The 13666-nt window shown below is 38.7% G+C and overlaps 1 long non-coding RNA gene across 1 annotated transcript in view; it reads left to right on the plus strand.

The window, feature by feature from the left end:
• The first annotated feature begins 2058 nt into the window (after positions 1 to 2058).
• Positions 2059 to 13666, plus strand: part of LOC118625128 — a 31014-nt gene continuing 19406 nt past the window's right edge. The window contains exon 1 of the long non-coding RNA XR_004958632.1: positions 2059 to 2140. This is a non-coding gene — a long non-coding RNA (uncharacterized LOC118625128). The remainder of the gene's footprint in view (positions 2141 to 13666) is intronic.

Raw genomic sequence — 13666 nt, forward strand, 5'->3', positions numbered from 1 at the left:
AAGATAGACAGGATCCCAAACTATCTTATGAACAAATCTTGCGAAGGTTGAACAAAACCGAGACGAGTCTTACTATTGGGAAACAAATAATTTAAGATCAAATTTAAATTTTCTGTTTTGAATTTAACCTAAAGCCTAGTGTGGATAGCATAACATTTAAAAATCCTTTATCCCACAGAACTTATATGCATGTATGCATGACCAATGGACATGGACAACTAAGCCAGGGACAGGGTGGAGGGGGGGTGGGGTGGGGGGTGCCAATGGGGTAAAAAGGTAAAATATCTGTAACAAAAAAATAAATTAATTAAAAAATTTAAAAAAAAAAAAATAAAAAAAAAAAAATAAAAATCCTTTATCAATGTTTCTGAAAAAGAGACTTTTTTTGCCCTGAAATTTTATTATAATATATAATGCTCATATAAATTTGACTCAAAATGACCCTTCTAGTATATGAAATATCAACTCAAACAACCTAGTCTATAGCAGAGAAGGCAAATAGGTTTTATCTCATGCCAATTTTAATGGACTGGCTGCTGAGAAGACTCTGTTAAGAATAGTTCTGAAGTTGAATCTGTGTTCAGAGGAAAGAGTGTTGTGATGTCTGCCAAGGGCAGGGATGGAGAAGTGGCCTAGGGCCTGTTTGAAATATCTCACCTATCCTTCAAAACCTTAAACCTATGAGATGAGCATTTATCAACCATGTTTCAGAAAGTAGCCCTTTTATTTATGTTTAAAAATGTCTTTATTGTCTGTAAAGAAATTTTATGTGTATTTTAATGTGTCCAAGTCTGAATTTCTAAAGGCCATCTTTTTTAATGGTTAAAAATGAAAATCACTAAACTATTATGAAACACTTTATGGACGCTCTGGTAAGTAATTTATATGGCTGATAGCTTGGCTGGTCTCTGTCCTGTGGGGATGATGGCAAGCTATTGCTCAAGGTCTGCACAAATTGGCATTTATTAACTTGGGATCAAGCCCTCAGCTCAGCAGACTTAGAAACTTAGTTTTGTCATTAAATTCAATCCATATGTCATGAGTGACTCACAATAACCAAATTCATAAAGCGTATTTGTTAATTTGTGCTGAGAAATTTAACTGGAACAGGTACAGAAAAACTCTAGTCAGCCTGATTAGCTCATGATTAACTTGTAGTAAAGTTACTTGTGAAGCCAAATATTAATACGAATGTCAAATTATTGATTTATAATAAGAAATAAAACTGTCATTAGAACTAGAACACTCAAATCTATTTGACTTGCCTATCTTTTCCTTGTAGACATACCTACATAGGAAGTAAAGTTATATTCTTTCTTTTTTAAAAAAATTGTTACTGACTTTTTAGAGAGAGAGGAAGGGAGAGAGATAGAAACATCAATCGGCTGCCTCCTGCTCGCCCCCTACTGGGGAACAAGCCCACAATTTGGGCACGTCCCCTGACCAGGAATTGAACCATCCTTGGGACGATGCTCAATCCACTGAGCCATACCGGCCGAGCAAGTTATATTCTTTTTTGAGCATTAATTAGGACAGAGTTAGATTAATTTGATGGTCTTTTCAGTAGGTTTTGTTTTGGCCCAAACAGAGTCTTCCACGTATAAGCACTTGAATCAGTGGTGCCAAAGTGTAATTCCTGAGAATTCTTTATTTATATGTATTTGATTGGATGGTTCCCTTTTGATTGACATATTTAATAAAGCATCAGCATATAATTAATCAAATAGCAGCCAAGTTTTTCAGGCCTGACTTCCATTTGTCTTTGTTTTGTTTTGTTTTTTATCCTCACCCGAGGATATTTTTCCATTTTTTGCACAGATAGAGTGGGAGGGAGAGAGAGTGAGAGAGAGAAACATCGACATGAAAGGAACACATCGAGTGGCTGCCACCCGCACGACCAACCAGGGCCGGGGACAAACTGCAACCCAAGTACATGCCCTTAGCGGGAACCGAACCCGGGTCTCTCCGATGCTCTAACTGCTGAGCCAAACCGGCCAGGGCTGACTTCCATTTGTCTTTGACAGTGACTTTGCATCTTTACTCCAGAAGACCATCCTACAGCTCTGATCTCCAGGTTCTTGTGGAAAGCCGGACTAGCTCATAACTGCTTAGAATTCATCTTACTGAAGCTTATTTTTAAGTGAGTAACCTGAGGATTATTTAGTTATCTCAATTGTTTAAAATGCAGATACCGCAGAGTAAGGGTGGAGAGAGACAGATAAAGGTTATGTGTTGTGTGCAGCACAAAGAAAGGTTTTAATGGATGTTAATATTCAGTAAAATCTTTCAGAAGTGCACGGCTGTTTGTACATTTTTTTTGCTGCATGCTCCAGCGTTAGCCCTCAGACCTCCCATGCAGACAGCACGTATGCTCCGCGGGGCTGTGCTGTTAAAGTTAGTATCTAACGATGTGTGCTATTAGTCTGTGGTAATGTCATAGAGAAGCTGAACTGGACTCAGGATGCTAGCTAAACAGCACTGCAGTGCTTATTAAAAATGGAATTTTGTTTCTTTTCCCCATTTTATTGGAGACAATGTTTCTAAGATTTTTCTTCCTGTAAATGTCCACATTTCTCAAATTCTATTCTACTCAACCCTGGAAAACAAAAGCTGACCCCATTACCACAATTTCATTGGAAGCGCATACTATTAAGCTTTACAGCAATACTTGCTTTTCTGTAGCAATTTCTAGTTGAGGAGCTCTACATAAATACGGCTTTCCTGTCTTTCCTTTAATTGGAATCAGGGGTGGGGGTTTTAAAATTTACCTTAGTTCTGTGGTCTCTTACATGGCTTATGGGGCACATCATAAAATTATAATTGGTTATGGCGACAAGTATTCTTTTGTATGAAATTGTTACTGTTGGGGTAAATTCACAGATATAGTTTATAGGGACTTACTCCTTCTTCTAAAGAGCACTAGGGAAATTTACACAAATTTTTCATTTTGACTAGAAAAAGACCTTATGGTTATATAGTAAGATAAAACAATACAGAGCATAACCAAAAAGTGCTATTTTTAAAATTAGCTATTTTTGAATTTGGGGGTGGGGGGTGATCAAATAAAGACCATTTTATTTAATAAGACTGTGCTGCACTCGGATCATGTGTGTTAGGCACCTGGAGACCGTTGGTAGTGCTTCAAGGAGAGGAGAAAGGAATTCCCAATATTATTCCCTGGGGTTTGAAGTTAGGAAGATCTTTTGGAGGTGAGTAAGGAGCCTCTGACTAAGGTAGGTCAGAGAGGGAACTGGGACAGGTGGACAGAGGGGGACAGGAGTGGGCGTGTGGGTAGACGGTGGAGGTGGTGGTGGACACCGAATCTTCGAGGCAGTGGATTCTCCAACCGATTCCAACTCTTTTGGGACCAGTTTTTATGATGGGAAGGGCTGTGTGTGTGAACCCAGACCTGAGCCCTAAGAATGGGAATATGTGGCATTTGGGCTTATTGAGAAATGACTCTCTTTCTACTGAGCATGAGCAGGAGGGCGCCTTTCTGACATCAGAACGAGGACGTAGGCTGCAGTTCTGTTTCATTCCTGTCTTTCAGGGATTGGTTTGCAACTGCAGGAAACATTTTCTGAGCTTAAGAAGTATTTTGCTTCTTTGAAATCTGTTTCTCACTTCAGAGACTTCTTATACCATATTTTTGTTGTAACCAAATGTTAAGTTAGACTTCTGTTGATGAGGACTCACAGTTGGGGACAAGAAAGCATCAAGCACATCAGACAGTATGAAACAATTAGGGACAGACCTTGCCCCTCCTTCTGGCACATGAGGTAACAGGCTCTGCGGCTCCTAATCGTGGCCTCAGCACCAACCTTATCACTGTCCCCTCTCCTCCCTGCCGGCTGCTTAGGCAGAAGACCAGAGACGAGGGTGGGAGAAAGGAGAAGTACTGGTACCGAGTCATCGGCCTGTGGGAGAGGGCGGTGGTTTTCCTCTTTCTCATCCAGGAGACAGAGGAGGTCCTCAACACCCTAAACTAAGTGAGGGGGATTTACTCGTAAACATTTTTGGGCTCTGCTTTGATGTTTGCTTATGCTGTAGCTTGGCTGATCCGTCCAGTGCCAATCTGAACAGGAGAGTAGAGAGCTGGAGAGGTCCGGTGAGGGGCAGCGGGGAGCAGCCCAGACGCCCAGGCTCGGCCCATAAAGGATGCCCGAGTTTCCGACCAGTCAGATGTGAAGGTAGCTGGGCCTTAGCAATCTTGACAGGAGCCTACTCAAGAGAGCTGGCTACCAGGCAAGGATATCCTGGCAGAAAGATGTGAAGGGAAGGGTCCTTTAGGGGTGCAAACCGAAGTGACATTGGCAGAGGACAAGCTGGACACAGACTTTCTGCCTCGTGGAAACCACATTGGCTTAATGAAAGCGCTAGCATTTGGATACCCGCCACACAGAGCTCGTTCGTATCCAGCTTTGGGCGAGAAAGGATAACAAGGGGTCAGATGAACCACTGTCTCTTTCCATCTCTTTCCCCCTTGCCACAGCAGACCTGGAGAAAGGGTCAGAAATGGGGCCGGAGGAAAAAGGAAAGATCAGACCATTTTCTTTCCCACTCTGAGTCCTCAGGCTCAGACAGTACTACAGGGAAAGGATGAAGAGAGCTCAATGTTGGAAGTTTCATTGCCTATCAGGTTCATAGCATTCATGTTTTATATCGAAAAATGATCCAGAAAGTTGTGTGATTGTTCTGAGATGTTCGCAATGGATAAGACAGGGAGACTTCAGCTAGGAGAGCCGAAGGCAGTGCTTGGAGAAATATGGAAGCCTGCAATGTTGGTACCCTGCTGGGGTCGGAGTTCTGAGTTCCGGAGCTGCCTCGTGGAACGTGTTCCATAGACACCACTTCTCCTCTTGATTCCTGCCTGTGAGTTGTTTGTCACCAGAACCTACTCCGTCTTCGCCTGTAGCACAGATTCCAGAAGTTCTTTCAGTCCCTGTCACCTGCGCTTCTTCAGGGGAAACCCTTACTCTGCCCTGGTGCTCTGCTCACCGTCTCCGGACACACCGCCTCCACCTTCCCTCACACCAGTCCATCTGCACGAGCCCTCGCTCCACGTTCAGGCCGAAGGAAATTCTGTTCATATATTAATGTGTACTTTTAAAGAAATAGGATTTAAAAAAATTATACATGTCTAATTTCTCAGCTCTGTACTTTGGAAGTACTTATTTTTTGTGCTAATTTTTTTTTTTAATCCTAACTCGAGGACATTTTTTCCATATTTTGTTCAGATAGAGTCAGAGGGAGAGAGAGAGAGAGAAACATCAACATGAAAGGGACACATCGAGTGGTTGCCACCCGCACGACCAACCAGGGCCAGGGACAAACTGCAACTGAGGTACATGCCCTTAGCGGGAACTGAACCCGGGTCTTTCTGGACCGCAGGCCGACGCTCTAACGGCTGAACCAAACCGGCCAGGGCCTTTTGTGCTAATTTTTTTACCATCATTAATTTTCCTAACTTGTAAGTATAAAAGATTACCCAGCTTCATGATGAAATACTCAAGATTGAACAAAAAACAGAAACCAAACCAAACCTCACAAACAACCCCCCCAAACATACCCACTTTGATGGGACTAGTAGAAGTGAGAAAAACTGTTATTTCAAAATGGAATAGATTCATTATTTTGAGGGAAGGCCTTTGAAGGGATCTTTTAATTGCAGTAAAACTCCAGCAACAACATGTATTTTAATCCTCTAATGGTATGGCAGCATAACCAGAACAATAATATTGCTATTTTGATATAGCAAAACTTTTACATAAGATGAGTGGTATGGTTGAAAAACTTGTTATTTTATACTCTGAGTATATGTCTGTTGAATTATTTTAAAAAATATCTGTAATGGTTACGGTAGCTCAGTGGGTTAGAGCATCGTCCCAATGTACCAAGGTTGTGGGTTCGATTCCTGGTCAGGGCACATATAAGAATCAACCAATAAATGCATAAATAAGTGGAACTACAAATCAATCTCTCTCTCTCTCTCAAAATCAATAAAAAAATACCTATAAGGGGCAGAGCATTATGCTGTTGTCTAAAATTTATGCACTCTAAGAAATAAGGTCTATAACTTGTGAGCATTGAGGGAATTCTGTCATTAATCTAAATTCTTGTATGTGGGGTAAAGGGAAGTCTGCCTGCCTCTTCCCTCAGATGCTCAAGCCTGAATGGAACCTCTCTGGAATTGGCTTTTCCTACAGTACCAGCTAGACTTGAAACAATGAAAGTAGCATATCTGATCACAAGCAGTTGATCCCAGACATGTTTATTGATGGCACTATCAAGGAAAACAGCATACTGACATACAATACAAAGAAACTTGGCAGACTTTATAGTGGCAATTCAGTTTTGGCATTTATATTGGTAAAAACAGATTACAAGGCTTAGTGCAGCTCAAACCTTATTTAAGCTTGCAAAATGTCTCATTTGATCAGTTGGCATTCCACTGAGAGCAACACCTCTATCTCTAGGAATTCCTCTTATGCAGCCTACACGGGTGTAGTGCCTGTACTTTGCTTTGAGTGTTAATATAACTTAATATTTTTTTCCTTTTTTTTCTGGTTGACCTCATTCAAAAGATTCTAGTCACCTTGCCCCTGTCAGTGCAGCTTAAAATTTTTTACTGAACAGTGACACTTAGTGGCTAGAAATAGTCATTACAGTGCTCTTCTGTAGGAATCTCCATTAACACGTCCCATGGTAATAAAGTAAATGATACCAAAATTTTGTCTTCTTGGCAAAGTGATATATAGTATTTGAAGTGTTGTTGGTTTTGTAGCAGCTGTCATTCCATACCAATCCATTTAGTTGAAAAGCAAACAGGTGGCTCACACATATTGTTTGTACTACATAAATTTTTAAGTTTTCTTTAGTCCCACTGAAATAAATGGGGCATTTTTGCTGTTGATTTTAATTTACCGGAAGAATATATAACAATGCAGTGAAGCTATTGTTAGGAGCATTGTTCAAAATGCTTGCTTTCTTCTAAGCAGGTATCTATTGTCTTGAAATACGAGTAAGTATTTTAAGCTAGACAAGTAATTTATACTTATACCCATGAGACTGCAAAAGCAAAACAAAACAAAATAAAAAACCCCAGACAAAAGATTACCATGTCCTTAATTAAACCCTTTGATTTGGTACAAAGGCATATAAGAAGTTAAATTTATAGTGAGGTTTTAAAATGTTTACTCCTAGATCAAGAGTTTATTTCTTTAAGGTCTAGGTTAAGTTTTCTCTCAATTTTATTGCATTTATGGATTTTTTTTTTTTTTACAGTTATGGAAGGTTTTAGGACAATAATTTGTGTTTTATTTTCCTGCAAAATGGAAGCATATTATCTTACTTGAGGTTACTGTGTTTTTAAGTCTCTTGAGGTGCTGTGATTGGAAAGCAATTTAGAATATTGTCTTCTGGCAGCTTCATATAGAGTGGAGACATGAGTGGAAAACATCTGATTAGCGGGTGTGACAGAAGAGCACAATAGCCATAGAGAAAAGGTAAACCATGTTGTTCTACTTACACATTGATTTTTTAAGTACCGAAACAAATACATTTAAAAATTTTATTTTAACAGAACTGATTTAGGGAGTGGGAGGGGTGAGGTGATACCTTAGTCTTTTACAAGTATAGTGAAAAGTGTTTTTAAAGTAAATCAATTACGTAAAAAGGTGATAAATTTGGATGTGATTATGAGGTTTATAGAAGCTTTTACCAAAGTCTTAAAGTAAACCATGTGTCATCCAAAACAATTGTTTTGTTTAGATACTTTCTCAGTTGAGTAAATTGAGTAAACACTTAACAGAATTCTCCACTCTCTGGTGATTTTGAACTCTTACTCCTCCACCCCCTCTCTCCCTGCATAGGAGGAGGTGGCGCCCCTCCTGGGCGCTCAGAGTATATGGAAGTACTCTTAACCCTTGACATACTCTACTGGAATTGCCTGTAATTGTTTGTTTCTCACAGATGGCAAACTCCATGAGGCTCGGTATTGTGTATCTTAGTTGCTGTCTCTAGCATCTAGCACAGTGCCAGGTATTTAATAAGTACTCATTAAATATTTAATGTCTGTAGTTGCCAGAATGTTGGAATATAGCTAAAGGGAAAAGGCAAATGGAATTTCTACCTGGTCTCTAAGGGTCAAGGGGACCCCTTACTTGTGGGGCTCTCTTTTGTGATTGTCCAGGAGGGATGATGAGCTTCTAGGTTACTGATGGTCTTTTTGCTATTGACAGTTTCGAAGTATGGGTTTGGGGATCAGCCATTCTATATAAAAAAGGCCATTCTATTCCAGAGACTGCAGTTAGAGTTCAGTTTCATGTGATGCACAGAAAACTTTAAATTATTCTCTATAAAGACCTCTCAAGGAGGCTGTCTTCACTCCTGGGGATGATAAATCAAAGTACTATGATGAAAAGAATGTTGTATTTGCTGAATGGAAGCTCAGATCCACAATTAACTTTGCATTTAACCTTAACCTCATATTTAATCTTTTTTATCCTCAATTTCTTTTACAAAATGAAAGAGTAGGATTGGATGATCTCTAAAGTTCCTTCTGACTAAGGTTCCTTCTACTAGGCTTTTAGCTCATCAGGTCACAAAACAAAGATGCCGAGTTTGATTTTAATTACTAGAAAGTCAAGACAAGGCTGTCCACAAGATGAAGCACAGGCCAAGGAATTTCCTACTCATTTATTCTTTGATTTAATACAGCTCTGCAACATATGCATTTTATTGACTAATGAGATAATCAATTGTATCTCCTTCTTTTAGTTCTTAAAGCAAATTATTTTTTTTAAAAAAACCTTTTAATTTAGATATAATCAGACAGTTGTAAAAAATACAAAGAGATTCCCATGAACCCTTTACTCAATGAAAACATTTAGCAAAACTATAGGATACCGCAGTCAGGATATTGACATTGATATAGTCACGATACAGTACATTTCCATTATTACAAGGCTCCCTTCGATTGCACTTTTATACCCACATTCAGGTTCCCTCTGCTTCTACTCCTAAGCCCTGATAACCCTAATATGTTATCTATTGCAATAATTTTATCATTTCAAGAATGTTAGATATATGGAATCATATAGTCTGTAACATTTTGGAATTGACCTTTCCCACATAATGCTCTGGAGATTTATCCAGGTCATTGCTTGTATCAAAACTCATTCCTGTTTTTTTTTCTTTTTCTTTTTTGGGCTTCCACAAAAACGGTTATATTTCTTTGCAAGAGGATGTTACTGTGAAACATTGCCCTGGAGATGGGGCAGAGCTGAGGACACAGGACCCACGGAGGCGTCACTTGTCCTTGTCCTGGCTTCACAAAGCCTTCAGTGATCAGTGAGCTTGGTTCCCTCCTCACCCCATCGTCCAGGCCTTTCTCACAGGGCTCTTTTGTGAAGAAGTTGCATGCCACTGAGCTTGCCTTGTCCATGCCCTGGAAAGGCAGGAGGCCAGTGCCCTTCTGCATCTCTACATCCTTCTCCAGCCCCGCAACCACCTCATACCCAAACTCATTTCTTTTTATTGCTGAATAGTATTCTACGGTATGGATGTATCACAGTTTGTTTAACCATTCACCCATGGTAGGACATCAGGATTACTTCTAGTTTTTGGCTATTATGAGTAAAGCTGCTATAAACATTTGTGTTCAGGTCTTTGTATTACCCTGTATTTGAGATAAATGCCCAAGAGTGCAATTGATATGTCCTATGTCAGTTGCATGCTCAGTTTTTTTTTTTTTTTTGGTTTGTCTTTTGTTTGGAAATTGCCAGATTGTTTTTCGAGTGGCTGTATAATTTTACATTCCTACCAGCAGTATATGAGTGATCTGGTTTTTCTGCATCTTCACCAGTATATGGTATTGTCATTATTTTTTATTATAGCCATTCTGATAGGTGTGCATTTTACTAATGACTAATGATGTTGCACATCATTTCATGTGCTGATATGCCATCTGTGTATCCTCTTTGGTGAAATGTTTATTCATTACCTTTTACCTATTTCCTATTTGGTTAAAAAAAACTGTTGATTTTTGAAAATTCTTTATATTTTCTGGACACTAGACCTTTGCTGGATATGTGGTTTGCAAATATTCTCTTGCATTCTATAGCTTGTATTTTCATTCTTTTAATAAGGTCTTTCACAGAGCAAAACTTTAAAATTTTGGTGAAATTTAATTTGTCAATTTGTCCTTTTATAGATTGTGCTTTTGGTGTTGTCTTAGAAATCTGCCTAGTCCTAGATCCTGAAGATTTTCTCCATATTTTTATAAAAGTTTTCCTGTTTTATATTTTATATTTAAGTCTGTGATCCAATTTGAGTTACTTTTGTATAATGTGTGAAACTTGGTTGAAGTTCAAATGATTGCCAGTGAGTGTCCAATTGCTCCAGCACTATTTGTTTACAAGACTGTCTCTTCTCCAAATTGCTTTTGTACCTTTGTCAAAAGACAGTCAGTCATATGTGTCTGTCGCTCTAATGCCCGAGTCTTGATTACTAGAACAGAGAGCACAGAGAGAGACTGATACAAATATGACTGACTGTCTTTTGACAAAGGTACAAAAGCAATTTGGAGAAGAGACAGTCAGTCATATTTGTATCAGTCTCTCTCTGTGCTCTCTGTTCTATTTCACGGATCTATGTGTCTGTCGCTCTAATGCCAGAGTCTTGATTACTAGAACAATATAATAAATCTTGAAATCCAGCAGACTGATTCTTCCCACTTCATTTTTCTTTTTCAAAATTGTTTCAGCTATTCTAGTTTTTTTACTATTGTTGGGATTTTGATAGGAATTGTATTAAAACTCTGTGCCAAGTTGGACAGATTTAACATGTTTAATATATTTTATCTACCAACTCATGAACATGGTATATCTCTTTATTTATTTATGATTTTTTTCTTTCTTTCTTCAGTTTTGTATAGTTTTCAGCATGCAAATCATGAACATGTTTTGTTAGAATTACATTTAGGTATTTCCTTTTGAGCATTTATAAATGGTATTACATGGTAAATGTTAGTGTTTATGTATTCATTGCTATTATATAGAAATACAGTTGATTTTTGCATGTTAATGTTGTATCCTATGACCTTGCTGAATTCACTTATTAGTTCTAGGAGATTGGCTCTGTGTGTGTGTGTGTGTAAAATCTTTGGGATTTTTTAGGTAGATAATCATGCTATTTGCAAATAGGGCCAATTTTATTTCTTCTTTTCTAATCTGTATGTCTTTTGTTTCTCTTTTTGTTTTATTGCCAAGGCTAGCATTTTCAGTACTTTGTGGAACCAAGAGTGGTCACAGTGGACATCTTTGCCTTGTCCCTTATCTTAGGGGGATAGTTGCCATAAGAAAGATGCTAGCTGGCTATAGGTTTTCTGTAGATGCTTTTTCCCAAGTTAAAGTGGTTCCCCAAGTCCTATTATATTATGAGATTTTGAGTTTTATTTAAACCTTCCCTTTTGATTGACTTTCTCTGACACCACCCAGGCAGTGGAAAGAGGAGGGAGATGCTACTGTATCAAGTGGAGCAGAAGTCTAGCTTGTTGCCACTAGAGCAGGAGCGGCTTCTTATTACTGCTGGGTGGGAGTACTATAGAGATTCCGGCTTCCCACATAAGTGTCCTCTGACATTGTGGCAAGGGTGCCTCCTTTGACACTTCCCAGTGGGGTGGGGAGGGTGCTTGCTGGTTTGGGGAGGAAGGTATGGCTCTTCATATAGTCTCCAGTGACATGGCAAGGGAGGGGGAGGTCATGTTACTGGCCAGAAGGGATGAAAGTCCCAGATTCCTATTTGGACTTATTTGACACCACTTGATGTTGAGGCATCTCATTATTGTCTTTTGAGGGTGGAAGTCTAGGCTTCCCACTTAACCTTTGCTGGTTTGGGTAAAAGTAGAGCCACAGTTTTTCTGGTGGTATAACAGTTGTTTTCTAAAAGTTTTCTGTTTAACTAATCTGACCTTTCTTGGTCCTTTGGTTAGAGAGAGTAAGGTTTTGTTGGGCTATTTTATGTCTGTTGGTGTTCCCAGGTTGCTGGCTTCTTCAGTTGCAAGTCTGCGATGTAAGAGACAGAAAGAAAACCCAAGGAACTAATAGCCATGTTGCTTTTTACCATTTGATGTTCTTAGCCAGTCTGCCTTCTTCTCACTGTCTTTCAGTCTTCTTATATTTATATTATATACAATGTTTAGAATTTTCAGTTGTATCTAGTGTAAGGAATATAGAAAAGTACCTCCACTCCATTTTCCTGGAAAAATGTGTATTTTAATGTCTTAAAATAGAGAGGATCTTTTATTTGCTGCTAAGGTCAGGAGTTGTGAACAAGAATGGGGTAGTTGTAGGGAAAGGGAGAGAGTTCCATTTTGATTTATTTATAGAGTTTTTGAGTGTTTGAGGAGAGGAAAGGAAAACAGATTCTGCCACTTCTAAAAAAAATCTGAGTTCTAAAAAACGTTTGAGTTCTGCTTGAATATTGGTTTGTTCGTTCGTTCATTCATTCATTCATTCATTCATTCATTCATGCATTCTTTCATTCTTCATTCAACAAACATCTATAAATTAACACTGTATGCCTGGTAGAGTGGTTGGTGATAGGATAAAAAATAAATAAGATAATTTTGCCTATTAGGATGTCAAAGTCTAGTATATGGGAGCCTGACACCCAAATAAGAAAATAATCAGAACATATCACGGTAAGAGAACTGAGTCTTGAAGGATGAGTGGACGTTCTGTAGGTAATCCTGAAGATGATCTAAGCAGAAGAAATGGCTTGTGTAAAGGCACAGAATTGTAAAATTGCAAGGGTTTAGGAGAATGGCAAGCACTGATGAGAAGCGTAGGGGGTTCACGGCAGTGAATGGTGAGTGATAGTTGGGTCATAGCGTGGAGGGCTTTGATACGTTGTTATACTAAAGAAATTTCATACTTTCTGCAGGCAGTGGGGAGTAACATTGAAGCTATTTGAGTGAAGCACTTAAAAATAATGATTTTTGTTATGTGTTTATTTCTGTCCATATGTATCCTTCAATGTTCTTTCACATGTGTGAATCTAAGATTTGCCATTCTGCCTTCATCTCTGTTTTCCCTTCTACCTTCTCCTATATGATCATCTGTGGCTAGAAACTGGGGAAAGAAATGTTCGCTTACACATCTAGAATTACTAGATAGAGCTGTCTAAATGTAACAGATGCACAAGTGAAGCTCAGGATGAAGCTATTGTTTCAAATCTGTTCTCACAGGCCGTTGCATTTTCACTAGTTGTGAGTGTGAATATATGTGTTTAAATATAGTAGCACCCAGTTAATCCCAATAGTCACCACACAATCTCTTCACCTCCCACAGTCATTGCAGTCTACTTATCAAAAGTGGTTTTCCATAGAATCTAGTAGAATTATACACTGATGGGCTGTATTAATTTTAGGAAATGAAAAATCTATATTTTCTCCAAGAAATGGGAATGTATGATTCTAGCTCATTATGCTAAAGTAGATAAAATATTCTTTATCATGCAGAGTGTTACATTAATTTTTCATTGTTTTCTTTTTAATCATCTTTCTCTCCTGTCTTCAGGCATATCTATTAGTGTCTACAGACTTTCCCTCTCTTCTGTAATAGCATATATTTAAACCTTATGGTATCCCCAATGTATTGGTATA

This window comes from Molossus molossus, unplaced genomic scaffold, assembly GCF_014108415.1.
Source record: "Molossus molossus isolate mMolMol1 unplaced genomic scaffold, mMolMol1.p scaffold_m16_p_11, whole genome shotgun sequence".
Taxonomy (NCBI): domain Eukaryota; kingdom Metazoa; phylum Chordata; class Mammalia; order Chiroptera; family Molossidae; genus Molossus; species Molossus molossus.